This window comes from Ailuropoda melanoleuca, chromosome 2 (assembly GCF_002007445.2).
Source record: "Ailuropoda melanoleuca isolate Jingjing chromosome 2, ASM200744v2, whole genome shotgun sequence".
NCBI classification, from domain to species: domain Eukaryota; kingdom Metazoa; phylum Chordata; class Mammalia; order Carnivora; family Ursidae; genus Ailuropoda; species Ailuropoda melanoleuca.
The window spans coordinates 38,842,978-38,856,850 of record NC_048219.1 but is presented as its reverse complement, the minus strand read 5'-3'; the positions used below and the strand labels follow the sequence as shown (position 1 = coordinate 38,856,850).

The 13,873-nt window shown below is 42.2% G+C and overlaps 1 protein-coding gene across 5 annotated transcripts in view; it reads right to left on the bottom strand.

The window, feature by feature from the left end:
* Positions 1 to 13,873, bottom strand: part of AK4 (adenylate kinase 4) — a 66,734-nt gene that overhangs the window by 17,857 nt on the left and 35,004 nt on the right. The window lies entirely within an intron of this gene.

Here is a 13,873-nt window from a genome sequence, read left to right as displayed (position 1 = left end):
CACATGGAAGAACCAAGGAACCTGGACTGGAGCCATGTGCCGACTCCCAGAATTGCACTCCATGTGCTCCTTGATGCTGTCTTCCTTCCACGCAGAAAACCACAGTCTAGGAGAAATGCCTGCTCGTGATGACTGCAGCAGTCTGTGTACGAGACGGCTCGAGAAATCAAAACCCTACACGGCGTCAGGGGCGCGGCCACACCGGATGCTCACCACACATACACGAAACGAATGTGTGGCTCCTGGCTTTTTTCTTTTACTGTATCTAGGAGGTTTCTTCCCATACAGTATATACTGCTCTCGCACTCTCCCTGAGGACTGCAGACTACTCCAGGGTTTGGATGCACCATCATGTAAGTGACTGCCCACTGCTGGGCATCTCAGCTGCACATGACATGAAGCCCACTAGGGAAAAAACAGCTTAGCAGAGAGGAATATAGGCTCCAGAGACAAACGGCCTGAGTCTGCCCTGCAGTTATGCCACCTACTCACCCTGGTGACCCACCTCTCTGCACCTATAAAATGAGCATGGTAATGTCCAACTCAGAAAGTTGTAGGAATAAGCAATTAGTGTATGTAAATCCCAGCACAGTGGCTGGCACACGGTATAAACAGCTGGGGGGAGGAGTGGCAAAGGGGGCCAAAAGCCAACACTGGGGGAAAATGAGGCGATGTGGGACTAGAGGTGAAAGGACAGACAGCAAGTCTGATAACAAGAAAGACACAAAGGATAAAGACAAGTTTGAGCTTTTATACAAGGATGGAAGGAGCAGTGGGGAGACAGACTGGTACCACCACCATCACCCAACACACTCCGTTCCCATGGGAGAACAAGTCTCCTCCATAAAAGGAGAGACAAGAAGGTCGCATCCCAAGGGGAGACCCAGGTTTTCTTCAAGGCATAAGGTAGAGAGAGTATTCTGCAAGGAGTCAGAGAAAGTATACAGAGGAAGGTGGGGAGGGTTATAAGCAAAAAGGATCCCGGAGGGTGCCGTGGAAAAGTGAAGAACTAGGGGGAAGGAAGAGGGGAATTCAGTAAGAGAGAAAGAAAAGAGGATAAAGAAGAAAAAAAGGACACTGAGGGATGACTTACCTTTCCCTTAATAACCAAGCATCACAGACTAAAAGGCACAGTTGGAAGTGACAAGCTTCAAATAGTGTAATTTCCAGGGCAGGTATGGTGTCCTCGTCTCTGAAGGTGTCACAAAGATCACACAAAGTCCCTGGCCATGGGCTGGGGCCCTCACTGAAGTTTGGGGTGCAGAGTCACAGGCCTGGGAGTTCACAGGTCCTGGAGAGGGGCTCTGTCACCCTGGTCGGGCATAAGGCAAAGGCTCCAGGAAGAGAGGAGCAGTGGTGATCTGTCCACAAGACTCTCAAAATACGAGTATGCTTCCGCCTATAGATCCTAACTTAAGGCTTCGGGGTACACAGTATGAAATGGGGTCCTAAACAGCAGCATCCTTCAAAGTGATTTACATCAGTGTCTCAAGTTAGGCTGAGCAAATCAAAGTAATTCAGATGTAATTCTCACATCCATCAGCTGCCAAGAATAGACTGTCAGATAAGGTGCAGTCTGACCAGCACATTAAACCATTTTTAGCAGAGTGTCATTATCCAGCCACACATAGTTTTTAAATGAACACGCTGTCAGAGGAGCACAACATGAAGACTAGTGGAAACTGATTATCAACCAAAAATGTACCAGGGCATGAGATGTTCATTTTGACTTTGGTGAGGGAAAATGTGGGTATTTTGCTCTGTAATACATTTAGTTAACATCTGATACCCACTGATTCGCCCTCTCTTCTAAAGATCTACTCATGGTATGAGATTCAATTCCTCGGTACCTCAAATTGCGAGGATACTGGGATCTGAAAGGAAACAACTAGCAGATGTATGGAACTTAAAGCATGATCCATGGAAATCTTGTAATGGAAAAATCTGCATCTTTTTTTTTTTTTTAAGAGAAAAAGCACATGGGCAGGGAGTGGGGAGCAGACAGAGGAGAGAGAGATTGAATGCGGGGCTCAATCTCACAACCCTGAGGTCACGACCTGAGCAGAAATCAAGAGTCAGATGCTTAACCAACTGAGCCACCCAGGCGCCCAGAAAATCTGCATGTAGGTAAGAATAGCCATTCTCACCATGAAATACTTAGATGACATACATAACATATTTGAGTACATTCCTTCTAACTAAGTGATTTAGCCTGGACAGGCTACGGTTACAATTGGTGGGCCCAAGAGAATTTGCCCCTCTAGCTGCGGGTCCATGTTCATCTTTAAACATGCCTGCTTGTAGCCCTTATTAAAAATTACGAGCCTTCTGAGGGCTGGAGCTGTGTTTATTCCTGAAGTGCCCCGGAAATAGATAACATGCGGATGTGGTATTCCTGGTAGGCAGGGATCACTGACCAAGAGGACCAGATGCACACTCCAATTCTGTCAACAGGTGGCAGCATGAATAATTCTTCAACCGAGAGAGCGCTGCAATAAATTTTTGGTATGCTTTTATTTTTACTAAAATTAATCCTCAAAGACATGTTTCCTAAATGACTAAAGCAGAATTCCAGCTTCCTTAGATAACCCAATCCAAGTGACAAGATCCCACTACTTGCTAAGGAAACCAGAAAACCCAATCAGTAAAGTAAAATAAAGAACCCCCTTAAGCAGTTTTCCTTCCCCCCTTTAACTACGCGAGACTGCTCATCACACACTTCTCAACAGGAGTACAGAAAACCTACCTCATGCTACCATACTAAGCTACCCCTCTCCCTCAGCCTTAACCCAGCCTAGAAAAGCTGCTACGTCCTATTGAATCAAAGAGCCAATCCATGGTGAAAGCTGAAATTCTATGTAAATTTCTCCCCAAATTCATCATGTTATGTATGACTAATTTTGGTGCCTATAGGTTATTTTTTAGACACCCCCCCAAAAAAAAGATTCACCATGTGCAGGAAGATGTCACTAAATCCCTGACATGGTATGTTCCCAGCAGTGCTGGCCACTGGGCCTTGGCACCTGCTCCTCTGAGCCATGCCAAGAGCCTGAGGGAGGGCAGCCGAAACAGGAGGTGCCCCAGCAACAAGGGAAGAGGGAACTAGGACACTTCTGTTTTTCTAATTCAGAGTGCCTTTACTCCAAAGGAAGGGCGCAGAGCCAGAGTCCACCACCACATTCCCAGGCAGAAAAGCAAGCCCTCTCCGCGTGATGAAAATAAAACGGCAGTTTTGAAGGGCAACTTCCAACATCCGCCGGGGACTGGCAGCTTGTGAAAAGGCCACAAAACACTAGGCCCCCCTCCTATGTCCATTGAGATCGGGGGCCAACATGGTTGCTTCTGCTCACCCATCTCTTCCTCGTTAGTGGGAAAGCAAGAACCAAGTTACAACTATGCAAGCCATTGTCCATCCCAATTAATCACTGAATGATTAAAGTTGAAAACAGGCAGTTATTCTTCCATAGTCTTCCCTAACCCAGGGGCATTCAAACTACTCACACCACCAACCAGAAGCCTCAGCAGCAACTTAAAATTAATCACTGTCAAAACCTGTTTTATGAAGGCCTTTTCTGCCTTCTATCTTCTAATTCCCTTATCTGTTTGCACAATATTTATTTGTACGTGTATCCAAGACCTCCATATTCTGCTTCATCCAGTTTTTATTAACAGATGGTGAAAAGAATAAGACACAGCTGTGCTCCAGATGTTGGCAAACAGAGCTTAAGCTACATCGTATCACTCTGTGAGTTCCACATTTCCCACTGAGCTGAGAGCTTAGGACCTACTTCCTGCTCACCGAAATCTTCCAGGGGCACTTGGAACTCCTCTATTATATATCCTAGAGTCTATCCTAGATTTGTAGGAAGTCATTCCTGCTCTCAAGGAGGAGTAAATGATTTAAAAACCTAGATACGCTATAATCACTACTCAGGGATCCACTGATACAAGATAGATACTACAGAAAAGTCTGGTTTTAAACCATAAACTGGGATCTTCAAAGTGGCTTAGTGAAATAAAAGATGAATTCCTATTAGGCAGGGATTCTTGGGGAAATCACCAAATGGTGCCGCGATCCTCTGGCGTCAGTGTAATGATTGTTCCTGTTTAAGGATACAGATGAAACTCACAGCTTACAACCTTTGTTCTTAAATAAGTTATACTAGAACCATGGAGCCCTTTTTCCAGTAAAGGAAGATGCATACTACATCGAGGAAGGAGCAGTTCACTGTAAATTCCTTCCTTAAAGGCCCTTCTATTTAAGAATTCTGTTTACTTGTTCTTTGAACTGAAGTCTCTATATAAACAAATTAGGGGAAAACTGGTCCCACTGTATCTCAGCTGAGACAAAAGGAATTTGTAAATGATTGCACCAGAGGCCATCTCCCCTACATGGCTCAGCTACTGGCTGCACGTGAGACCTCTCTAGCCTCAGACATGTATTTATAAGCTTTTTCTATGTGTCAAACACAATTATAGGTACAGGAAGGTACAAAAAATCAAATATGCAGAGAAATCCTTAAGTCACATGATTATAAGGTAAGAAGAATGAAAGAAATGGGTAGAGAGGACGGTCCAGCATGGACTCAGCAAGGGATCAGATCTCAGTAGAGATCTGAATGAAGCAATCCCATGACAATCCAGAGGCGTAGCACTGCAGGAAGAGGAAACAGGTAAGTGCAAAGGCCCGGCATCATTAGCACACACAGCACCTGTAAAGATTCTGAAGTGGTTATGGAACAGAAACCCAGTTTTGCTCTCCCTGCCCTCAAGAAAAGAGGTCTGAACATATATGAAGACAAAAGGAAACATAAAAGCACGAAAATTTTAAACAACATACGACAAAGAAAAGGAATATTCAATATAATATCCGATAATAAGTGGCATTCTTGAAATAGAAAAATGGAACAAAAGGACAAAAAGGATGTAATATGGGAGCACCTCCCTCGAAGGTAAGACAGGAGATCAAAAGGACACAGTACATACAGGAGGGAGGCCGAAAAACAACACGGAGGAGATACTCTATTTACTTCAAGTATGAAGGAGCAATTTCTCAGGAAGTCTAAGCAGGGGGAAAAAAAAATCATCTTCAAAAAAGGTGAAAAGCCAGACTGGCCTTAGGGCTTTCCAGAGCAGTAACCCCGGCCAGGAGAAGATGGAACAATGGCTACAAGGTTCCGAAGGACACGAGGATGGCCCGGGAGTACCACGGCCCGCTGACCTGCTGACAGATGAGGAGACCTTCTCAAACGTGACAACTCAGGGAACACAGCACCTCATGAGCCCTCTGCTATGAAGGAGGGAAGGCAGGAGGGAGAGAACAGAGGGAGGAAAATATCCAACAAAATCTAGCCAAGGGAATGATGAAGGGAAAAGCCGTGGTTAAAAGTGGCACAGCTTTATTCAGATATAATTCGCATGCTGAACAATTCACTCATTTAAGGTGTATAATTTGATGGTTTCTAGTCTATTCAGAGATATAACCAAAAGACTAATCAAAATAAAAGGAACAGAGACGTGGCAATGGGTAAGAAAATCAGAGCCCAGAATCCATTTATATCTTTAAGATGTATGACCAAAAAAAAAAAAAAAACCTAGGAAATTCAAGGTACAAAAGAAAATTTATAATAGATTTTCGCAACAAAAACCGATGAAAATTGAGACAGAGGGAGGGGAGAAGAGGTGGGAGGAAGTATAAGTACATTAATCCTCTTACTGTTCACTGCAGAAAGACAATATCTCTCTGTCTCAATCTAAAATGTGAAATAAAAAAAAACAAATATGTCAATCTTTTAATGGCTTTCATAATCTTAAAGAGCCCCTGCAAGAATTAATATCCCTGGTGATGAAAAAAGATTTATCTGAAATTCAGTAATAGTTCCTTCAGGTTCACTTCAGCTTTGCTATTGTACAATTTTGAGTAAATACTTTTGAAAAGTACGTAAAGTCTGGTGCCACTCTGACACATTTCTAGGTGCATATGTGCATGAAGTGGTGTCTGGAATGGCAGTTTCTGACTGCTAACCCTGATTACTTCTGGCCAGAGGGGCTTTAGGTGACTAGTTGCTGTTCCTTGTATTTTTCCATATGGCTTGAATGCTGTACAGTAATCATGTATCATTTTACATAAAGACAGTGTAAAAAGATAAAATTCCCTGCATTTTTTCCACATCTTATTCTCCTTTTTACCCTATTCAACTTTTTCATCTTTCCAAAATCTGGATTTCTCTCATTAGTGATAAGACAATTCACAGAGTTTTAGATTGTTTTGTTTCCTGTTATTAGGTAAGGTTTAATGGAGGATGAGGAATTTTGTTTAGATATACTTTCCCCAAGTGCACTTAATGAGGGATGAATATGATATTATTAAAATCACATTTTTAAGTTCCTCAGCCATTTATTAATGAAATTCTAAGTTCTAACATCTATGTCAGTGTCAGTTATGTGTTTGTACGTATACAACATCGAAAATAACACATGACTACCATGTGACTACCTGCTATGTTTCAGGATTCCACTAAGAGTTTACATTCGTTGGCCAAACCTCCCAAACTTACCCATACGTACTCCTACTATTTTATGGATGAGGAGAAAGAATCCAAAAAAGGTAAGTTTGCTTGCTCAAGACTGCACAGTAAATAAATTACATAATGATATTCAGGTAGGAGTTTTAGGCTATGCTTTTCCCACCACATTGTTTCCTCAGTATGATGCTTTGTGTACAGTAAATGCCCGGTAACTGCTTCATTATTAAACTAGCAAAGTATGCCTCAGACGCTTTGGTTGAAGCTTTGCAATGAATATTCGCAATTCATCCAATTCTCAAGATACCTGTTTCATAAATTAGGGAAGCAAGCTCTCCTACCATCTAAAATTAGGAGACTGTTTCATCCCTGTGCCTTACTTTATAGACTTCTAATTAAGTGGCAATAGCAAACGGGCTAAGTATATCTCAGAGTGTATGAGACGTGCCCAAGTAGACAGAAATCCTAGTTTAATATCTAAAGTGGATCTAAATTTAAGATGTTAAAAATTGAGTTAATTTTATGGATGCCTGGGTGGCTAAGTCAGTAGAGCACTGACTCCTGATTTCAGGGTCATGAGTTGAAGCCCCACGCTGGGCGTAGAGCCCACTTCAAAACAAAGCAAACCAAACAAAAATCTAATTTTTAAAAGTTGGTTAGAAAGTTAAAAAATAAGTTATTCTTTCAAACTCAAAGCTTTAAATTTTAAATTTCCTTCTAACTCATTTCTAATATTAACTTTGATGTTTATTCAATGCCCTCGAAATTTGAATTTCGTGAAGTGTTTGACTTTTCCCCTCACCCACTTTTCTGACCTTGTATGCTCATATTTTCAAGCTCTAGAACTATCCAATTACCCGTGGTTTCCAGAACACACCGCGTTGTTTAAAGCCTCTGTGTCTTTTGCATAGGATGTCCCCTCCATCTAGAAGGTGCTTTTATTCTCATTTTCAAAATTTTGCTCTTGGTTGTCACCTTCTCCAGGAAGTCTTCCTAACAGCTGCCGCCCTCACCCCTAAGACTGGGTCAGTTCCTTTCTCCTCAGTGCTACCTCTCACCTTTCACCCCTCCACTGGGGCTCCCAGGGTCCTGGACTCCAAGTGTTTTTTTTTGTTGTTGTTGTTGTTGTTTTAATTTTTTTATTCAACAGAGACAGAAACAGCCAGCGAGAGAGGGAACACAAGCAGGGGGAGTGGGAGAGGAAGAAGCAGGCTCATAGTGGAGGAGCCTGAGGACTCCAAGTGTTTATGCAGCATTTGCTCCTCCTGGACTGAGCTCAGAAAGTATGCTATTCCTGCCTCAGACAGACCAACGCCAAGCTCCTTGGGACACACAAAAAATGTACTCAATTTGTGTTTTGATCTCTGAACCAAGTTTTTCTAGGGTGTGTTCAAATATCTGTATACATGTGTTTTCCATATGGCCCTTAATGCTTTGCTTGTTAAAATCTAGTCATTCTCCAAAATCACAGAGTGAATAAACAAAGTCAGGGTTGCCTACTATATTAAAATTGTTCCTCATCCCAAAGCAGCAGTCAGATCAATCAAAAGAAAGCTGCCAGAAATGGACATGGGGACAGGGTCTCGGGAAAGAATCCAATCAAATGAACAAGAGAAGAAACCCAAGGCTTTACACCATGTTCTTCAGTCAGATCCTCTGAGCTCATACAGACAACAAAGCACACGGAATGCAGGAAAGTCATAGGATTAAAAACGAAGTTCTTACAGTCTGGATTTAAATCACAGAAATCAAAGACAATCCTTGCTGCTTAGGGAAGCAGAGAAGCTGAATCACCACTAGATCCTAAATGCCACGAGGGACAGGTCCCGCCCACTATGCTGCTCTGCTGTGGTGTCTGGGAGTGCCCAGCACAGAGATGGTGCTCAATAAATGCTCAGCTGCAGAAAAATTATGAATACTTAGAACCAAAAGCAATTTGCACAGTCGCCCGGGACCATTAACAAAGGGGCTGCAGTAGCTTTAATGGAATCACTAGCTAGACGTCTAGTCTGAACCGGCTCTGCACTCTGGATGAGGTGTACCGAGAGATGACAGTGCACTCAGTGTCAAGTCGGGGGTCACCAATGTGACTCTTCACGACCTAACCCTGCTGGGTAATGGTCTGTTCCTGTGTAACTCAACCAATGTCATTACTCTGTTTAACTTTATTTAAAGTAGATACGGACACCGTCTCTTCTTTTTGCCCACCTTCCCCTGATGAAGTCCTGTGCTCTCCCCTGGTACGTGATTCAACCTGAAATTAATGGTAGGACCACAAATCCTTTCATTTAAGAATATCTGAATATTTAATAAACATGTTAGAAAGTATCAGCAGGGGCGCCTGGGTGGCACAGCGGTTAAGCGTCTGCCTTCGGCTCAGGGCGTGATCCCGGCGTTATGGGATCGAGCCCCACATCAGGCTCCTCGCTATGAGCCTGCTTCTTCCTCTCCCACTCCCCCTGCTTGTGCTCCCTCTCTCGCTGGCTGTCTCTATCTCTGTCGAATAAATAAATAAAAAAAAAACCTTAAAAAAAAAAGTATCAGCAAACATAGGTCTCAGGTATTCCTTCTTCCAAGGAGATGCTAAAAAAAAAAGTCGAGTTTGTTTTAAAACGGAACCGTACAGATGCCCATTTTGGAGAAGATTATTACGGCTACGTGGCTACCACACGCGGTTCGGTTTCCAAGCAGCCACCTTTTACGGACTTACCCCAGGCTCTGAGTAAGGACGGACCTTGGAAATAGCGCAGGTCTGAGATCATTTAACTCTCAGGGAAAACACACACACACACACGACACACACACATGCACGCACTACACATATTCAAGCAGCTCTGACTTCCGCTATATATATCTCTCTATATATAGAGAGATAGATAGATAGATAAATAAATAAATAAATAACATTTAAAAATCCCGGAATTATTTACAGAAAGCAGCAGTCAGTGCTCAGCGCTGTGCCGAGCCACAAATGGAACACACTACCACACATCAAAGGATGACTCTCGTTCCAAAGGGACCTTTATTCCAATGAAAGGTTTAAATTATAGTCCACTCTTAATGCCAACATTGAATGCTTCTTTTAATGAAACCAAACTCGGACAGCAAATTTGAAATATTTTGATACCTCACCTAAAATCATACAGTAGACAACTCTGTTACATCTTGTTACCTGGAGATAAATTAGGACTGAGTCTGAGAACTTGCAGGTTTATTATTTAAATACACAGGTTGGCAGTCAAATTTAGAAATGAAAAGCTCTATTACTAACACCTCTCACCACTGGCCCCACACAGCCGCCAGCCCTTTTTTTAAAAAGTGAATATTTGTTTTAAAGAGATGGTTACTGTTCTCTACTTACAATTTCACCTCAAGATCACCTAGTAAGCAGTAAATACTCCCTTTATATGAAACTAAAAAAAAAAAAGGAAAAACCAAAAAACCATGGTATAATAAAATTAGAAGGCTTACAGCACATTCCATTCCTCTAGAATATTTGTCTTTAAAATTAAAGAAAACTATTTTTTAAAACTGTTCTCACACATTAAACTTCCAAGGAAATTAAAGAAACAGGGACAGAAAGAGGAGAAAAAAATCATATTATGTACATACACACACACACACATATCGACACATAAAACAGTGTTTCTTACCCACCTGGAAAGTACACTGCAAAGGTACAATACTACGGAACTATTTTTAGCAAGGACATAGCTGACCAAGCCACAGAGCACTCAGCCACCCCATCCACCAACCCCCCTTGGCCTTCACTTGGCTTGCATCTCTTCTATTTGTTTCCACCCACCATTTGCAGATGCCTCTCTACAGACATATGGACCAAGATGATGAGTCATCTGTCATCCAGAATTCTTTTCTTGACCTTTTCGCATTCAATCACCTTTAGCACACTCAACAGGCACGTCCTCCGCAGAGCATGTGGCCTGTAACATAAGGAGTTTAAGGCTGAACACAGAACAAGGCATTCCTAACACTCCTCACTTTGCCAAGTGGATTTATTCCAGAGCTTTAAAGGAAAATCACAACTGAAAAAGTGACCAGATGGGTCTTCAAGGAGAAAGATACAAACGAAATCAGCAAGGATACTGACGCACTTCACTAAAAACAGGACTGTGATGTAAAGGAACTTCGCTTATTCACCCCCAGAGAGAAAGTTATGGCAAAGGCAAAACACAGGAAGTTTCCATAACCGAAAATGACTTCCAACTTCACATGGCTAAATATTTTTAAAACTATTTCTGAACTTAACATTTCATGTAGTCACCAAAAAAAAAATATTCGGGTCCTGTATATCATGTAAAACAAATAATAATAACAAAATATCCTATTCATATAGCTCTTATTATATGGCAAGCCTTCTTCTAAGGACATTGCATTATATTCACTTACTTCATCTTTACAAACCCTTTTCTAACCCCCATTAGAAAATGAGGAGAGAAATGCCCACAGAGGTTAAGGTAATTTGCCCAAGGTCACAGACTGGCAGTAAACAGCAGAGCTGGGGTTCAAGCTGGGATTCAAGTCTGGCACCCAACTGGGCTTCGTGGCTACTACACTAACCGCCTTTCAAAAGGAGTTTAACCTAAGTGATCCTTTTTTAAAACAGATTTTTAAGTTTACTAAAACTACACAAAGTTTGCTTTACAAGGTGACAAGCTTTACAATGAAAGAATTTAAACCAGTCAAGTGGAGGCAACGTCAAAGCTTACTGATCACGGCAAATACCAACCCAACGAGTACTACAGGACTACCTTGTGTGAGTTGGTGTGTAGCACCTAGAGAAATTAATGTGGCCTAGAGAAGTGCAGGGGAGGTGATGACAGCCAAGACACAAAAAGCTCAAAGCTGGGAAGGCAGTAAAGAAAACACCAGGGCTGCAGCAGCTAACCTCAGTCATTAGAACTCCTGTCAATTCTCCCCTTTCAATCCATTCTCTCCTTTCCATCCCCCTGCCATTGCTCAAATTCAGGCTTTCAACCTCCCGTGGTCCAAATACTCCAGCAGTCTCTTAATTTGGCTTCTAGCTTCCAGCTCCTCCCGGCCCCAGCACCTACTCCCTCCTCTGCTGCTAAAAGAACCTGAAACACGAATCTCATCAACTCTCAACAACTTTCCCAGGGTCCCTTTAGCCAACAGTTTGCAATTCTACCATCTTTGTACCGAATCAAACACCATCCACTCCACCACTTCCCCTGCCAGTCTCCGCTTGCAGGCCCAGGAAAATACTAAGCTATGTCACCCTTCTCTTACCCAGTCCATCTGCCCCTCAGCGGAGAATATCCGCATTCCAACCCGCATTCATCAACCTGCAGAACCTCTACTCATTCTCTTCCATAAAGTTGTTCCAATCCCTCCCCCCACTGCCAGAATATAATTTTCTTCTTTGTGTCTACAGGGTCCATATATACGTTTCTATTGTGCTATCCGTAACTAATATTTTACACACCTGATATAAGCCCCTTAAGGAATAGAGACAGTGTCCTAGCATTTTATCAACACCTAACAGTTTCCGACACATCACAGGAACTTTATTTATTATTGCCTAATGACTGAGAGCATGCCCTCCATAGGCCATGATAGCCTTTCTCTTCCAGTTCCCTCTAGTCCCATGAGAACAAAGTTCCAAATTTCTAACTCCAAATTCTAGAAAGATATGATCCACTTTATAGTTAACTTTTCAGAATACCTACAAAGTCAGGAACAGATGTCAAAGAATAGTTCACAAAGAATGTTCCACAGAACAAATCCTGCAGGGTCTCGGTGGGTGTTGGGAATAAGGTTGGGATTCTAAGATCAAAGAAATGCAGAAGACATCTCATGATATCTCCTTCTGTAGAGAGTTAAACTGCACTGTGAAGAGCTAAACTGCGTTCTCCTATTAAAATTAAGTAAAGAAAACTTGTTTAACTTTGACACTTACTACCTGCGGGCAGTTACCTAAAGCCTCTGTTTTCCCATCTATGAAATGGGGATAACGAATATACTCCATATGGTTATTGCAGGGACTGAATGAAACAATAACTATCAGGTGTTTGGAACAATGCCTGTACACTTGAAGTACACAATAAATGCTAGCCGTTTTTAATATTTAACACAAGTTCTGTTTTCTTGTCTAGCAATTACTAACACTGCACACTACATACTTTGAGAAACACTGATATAGAAGAAAGACCCCACCATACCAGTCATTTTGGACATTCCTGGCTCCAGACTTTAAGAGAACTAGAGGCAGACAGTTTAAATGTAGGACAATGCCTCTAGCTTCTCCGTGGCTGGCACACATCAAGGTTTCACCTGTCACAACTTGCTGAAGCTTCAGTTTCACCAAATTAAGACAGGACTGAGTGCCTTGTGTGAACTGAAAACAACTGCTCTGCAAGGGAAGGAAGGTTCTTACAGATAAATCTCATTAGCTGCCATTTTGTGTTCCTAGAAAGTAGCATGTTTGTCAAGTTTCTATTTTCATTACATTAAGGAATCTTGCTATTTAAGAATAAGACAAATAATCCACCCAGTCCATTTCCCCCCTTTAATACTGGGCAAACTTCAGTAGAAGAGTCTTAATTTTGGCTTCATGGAGAATAACACTGTGCAGTATGTTATCTGTGAGCATCTGCATGAATTTCCTAGGTGAAATACCACAGCGCTATCAAGGAGCCCACACCCAATTAGGAACCACTAACTGAGTCTTTAAATCAGGTCCAGGTATTACTTAAATACATATTTAAAAAATCATGGGGCGCCTGGGTGGCGCAGTCGTTAAGCGTCTGCCTTCGGCTCAGGGCGTGATCCCGGCGTCCTGGGATGGAGCCCCACATCAGGCTCCTCCACTGGGAGCCTGCTTCTTCCTCTCCCACTCCCCCTGCTTGTGTTCCCTCTCTCGCTGGCTGTCTCTGTCAAATAAATAAATAAAATCTTAAAAAAAAAAAAACCGTATCAAAGGGTATATCAGGTTTTTTTATATCCTTTCATAGACAACTTATGCACGTCCTTCTATGTGTGTACAGTAATACCATACCATCCTTGTGTTTACGTAAGCAAGAGTATATGGTACATACTCTCCTGCAGCTAGCTTTCTTCCTGTGACAGAGTATCTTACAGCTCTATCCATGCCAACACAGAGATACACATTATCTGGTTAACAGACATACCAATATTTAAGCCATCACTATGATAGATACGTAGGTTGTTATCAGTGTCTTGCTATTTACAAATAATGCTGAAAACACACAACCCTGATGATACATCTTTAGGAAGTAAGCCAGCGGGGAACTGCTGAGTCAAGAAGTACAAAGATTGCTCAACTGCCCTCCAAGGTTGCCCATTTTATA